The following is a 4,256-nucleotide window of genomic DNA, read 5'->3' on the forward strand; positions in this document are numbered from 1 at the left end:
GTGGTATGAGTCCGGCCCACACTCGGACCCAGGAGCGCTGCAGCTCCCGGAGAACTGGCTGCCTGGGCGCAAGGCGCGGGGGGCTCTAGAAGACAAATATTTAAAATATATAAAACATTTTGAAAAAGACTCTCCAAGATAGAAGACCCAATCAAAAAGTGGCATGTAAAATGAATAGATACTTCACAGAAAAAAGTACAAATGTCTAATAACTACATGAAGAAATGTTCAACAGTTCTGGCCATTAGTGAAATGCAAATCAAAACAACACTGAGATTCCATCTTACCTGAGAAAGGATGGCCTTCATCAAGGAATTGAATAAGAAAAGAAAGAAAGAAAGAAAGAAAGAAAGAAAGAAAGAAAGAAAAGAAAGAAAAGGAAATGAAAGGAAAGGAAAAGAAAAGAAAAGAAATCAAATAAGTGGTGATGAAGCTGCAGGGGAAAATGATCTCTTCTACACTGTCAGCAAGAGTACGAACTACAATTGTTATGGAAATCAATATGGAGATTCAAAAAAAAAAACTGAACCTAGAAAATTGCATTTGACCCAGTTATTCCCCTTCTAGGTAACTTCCCTAAAGAGTTCAAGACACCACATTACAGTGATACATGAATTCCAATGTTTATAGCAGCATAATTCATAATACTCAAATATGAGAAGCAGCCTATATATCCATCAACAGATGAATGGATAAAGAAAATGTGGTGTTTGCACACAGTGGAGTACTACTCTGGAAGCTAATAAAAAATTCATTAACGTAGCAGAATACAAAATCAAATTACAAAAAATAACTGTTACTGTACCAATAAAAAACCCATTGAGAAAGAAATTAGCAAACCAATACAATTCACAATAAATTCAAGAAAAATCAAATATGTAGGAATTAACCTATCAAAGGAATTGAAAGTTCTCTATAACAAAAACTATAGTACTCTGAAAGAAGACATCAGAAAATGGAAAAATATCGCTTGTTCCTAGATAGGTAGAACCAATATTATCAAAATGTCCACATTACCCAAATAGGTGTATAGATTTAATATAGTCCCAATAAAAATACCAATGGCTTACCTCAGAGAACTAGAGAAAATAATCCTAAAATTCATAGGGAACCAGAAGAGACCTAGAAGAGCAAATACAATCCTAGACAACATGAGCAAAGGAGGAAGCATCACTATCCCTGACCTCAAGTTATATAAGAAAGATACAGTGAAAAAAGCCAGCATAGTTCTAGTACACAACCACACATGTGGATCAATGGAACAGAATAGAAGATGCAGAAATAACCCTAGCATATGCAACCATCTCATTCTTGACAAAGAAAAGACCCAATCAAAAAATGGATAACTGAAATGAATAGGCACTTCTCAGAAGAAAAAGTACAAATGGCCAATAAATACATGAAAAAATGTCCAACAATTGTTGCCATTAGAGAAATGTAAGTAAAAACAACATGGCCATTTCATCTCACTCCTAAAAGAATTGTTATCATCAAGAAATCAAGTAACAACAAATGTTGGCAGAGAAAAAATATTGTTGGCAGAGCAACGAATATTGCAGAGAAAAAAGAACTCTTTGAAACTGTTGAGGGCTGTGTAAACTAGTAGTACAACCACTATGGAAACTAGTATGACGATTCCTCAAAAACCTAAAAATAGAAATTCCATTCAACATAGATTCTCCCCTTCTAGATATCCTCCCAATAAAATAAAGGCATAATATTACAGTGATACATGCATATCCATGTTTATACCTTATCAACTCATAATAGCTAAATCTTGGAAGCATATCCATGTTTATACCTTATCAACTCATAATAGCTAAATCTTGGAAGTGACCTATATGTACATCAACAGATCAAAGGATGGAGAAACGTTGGTATTTACACATGATAAAATATTACTCTGCTATAAAGAAGGATAAGTTGGAATCATTTGTAGGAAAATAGTTTCATCTGAGACCATAATCTTAAGTAAGGTAAATGATATATACATAAGCTTAAATATCATTCAGCTTCTCTTATGCAAGAAATGCAAAGTATAAATAAGTTAAAAAGCAAAGAAAGATAGATAAGAGGAAACAGTGATCTAATTCAGTATTTTCTAATTTTACCATGTATAATGCCATTTTTGTGCCTGCTTGATGTGACATTTGTAAATTGTACCACTATGACTTTGGCCTTGTAAAATAGCTATTTATTGAATTTTCTTTTAAAAGCTGGATTTGCTGTTCTTTTCTTTCCATTTAAACATCTTCACAAAATCTGTTACTGTTTATTGAAAGAATTTACATTTAAAAACATGAAAAGATCTGATTTCAATCATATGAAGAAACAATGTTTTTATTATTAAATGCTAAGCACAATTCTTATAATAAACTATGATAAATTCTTTTTTGTTTTTTTCCCCTTTGCTGCTTTATTTTTGTATGAGCAGACCAAAAATCCATGGTTGATGGAGACCACTATGAAGCAGCCCCGAGCAGGACTCAAATTAACCAATTGACTTTCCATGTTTATTTGTGAGTCTGTCCAAGGCCTAGGCTCCTTGTCTGGAGATGGGCAGTGGACTCATAGAAAATAAACCTCTGTGAGTCATTAATCCCTACTAACGCCTATAATGGTGGATGAAGCCAGAAAACCTCAAAGAATAAAACAAAATCACAGCCAAGGACACTTGGATCCAACCTTAACTAGAGAAAGACTATAGCCTCAGGCAACTCACTCCTGGGTGGATTAATTTAATACCTTACTTGGAGACGTCCTTGACTGGTTCCATCTTTCTTGAGCACTCGCCTCCCTTCTTCTGATAACCAAATAACTGCAGGCCACCCAGACAAGGTCATGGACTTAGCCCTGAGAGAATCTCAAATTCTGTGAGATGGCTTTGATCCTCCTGGAGCCCTGAAATCATTCTATTCTCCTCTTTTTATTTAGCCTTCACAATACACTCATTCTGGAGATTGTGGACCTGATCAGCCTGACATAACTAAAGGATATTATTAACCCGATACATGGCGAGAAATTGTAGTGTTGGGTGATACATCTTTTGTGTACAGGGAATTTGAAGAGGACAGTGGATTTATTTAGAACTGTAACTAGTACTGTGATTACAGCAATACTTTTATTAGTCATACTTCATCTTTTTCATGCTAGTTTTTAAATGTTTAGTTTTTCTCTTGACATGGTCAACTGATGAATTTACTTGAAAAATGTAGAATATTATTTTTAAAAAACTGTACAATTAGGACAAAGAATTGTGCAATCATTTCTTTTTTAATTTTTAAAGCTGAGGGGTATAAATATTTGAGAACATCAGTCTAATAGAGCATAGTGTTACTATTTAATTTAACCAAAGTCTTTAGTAAATATTTCAACTTCCAATGTAAACTAACAAATAAACCTGACAACCAAGGAAATTGTTTGCCCAGAGTTTCAAAGCACATTGTCTACAAATGAAAATTAAAACAGTTTATAATAATGTTGACATTAACAATGTTGACATTACTATGCTTTTTTTAAAGTTCCTAATTTTTCACTAAAAAGAGGAATCTATTAGTTTTATTGTTAAATATGGTAGATATTAATATTCCTCTTAAATGAGCAGTAATTCCAATTGTCCTAGTTTGAAATAAGTACTCTGTGAGTACTAGATATTGAAAACCAGGTAAAATAATCCTTAGTTGTGGCAGGCTGATCAGGCCCACAATCTCCCAAGCGAGTGGATGGCAAAGGCTTAAATAAATGAAACAGTGGAAATGATTTTAGGGCCCCAGGAGGGACTAACTCTCTTACAGCTTCAGTATTCTCTGAGTTAGCCCAAGACTGCTCTGGGCAGCCCATATTTATTTGGTTTACAAACAAAGGAGGAGGATACTCAAGAAAATGTGGGGATCTTGCAGGACCTTGGGAGAATTTCCCCAAGTAGTGAATTATATCAATCAGGAGAACTACCTTATCTTTAGGTTGCTATTTATTGTAGGAGTGTGGAGCCTGCAGTTGCAGTCTCCTCATAGTTAATTGAAGTTGAAGCCAAACGGCCTCAGCCGTGGCCTTATCTTGTCCTTTGAGGCATCACAGCTTCACAAGCCAAAACAGGCCTCAGCGGTGACCAGAGACACATAGAGATTTATTTACTATGAGTCAAGTGCCCATCTTTAGACAAGGTACCTAAGCTTCAGACCACTCCCAAGTAAACATGAAAAGCCAATTGATTAATATTAAATCCTGCTCAGAGGCACTTTGTAGTAGTCCCCAAT

This window comes from Chinchilla lanigera, unplaced genomic scaffold (genome assembly GCF_000276665.1).
Source record: "Chinchilla lanigera isolate Chin_1 unplaced genomic scaffold, ChiLan1.0 scaffold00057, whole genome shotgun sequence".
In the NCBI taxonomy this organism is placed as follows: Eukaryota; Metazoa; Chordata; class Mammalia; order Rodentia; family Chinchillidae; genus Chinchilla; species Chinchilla lanigera.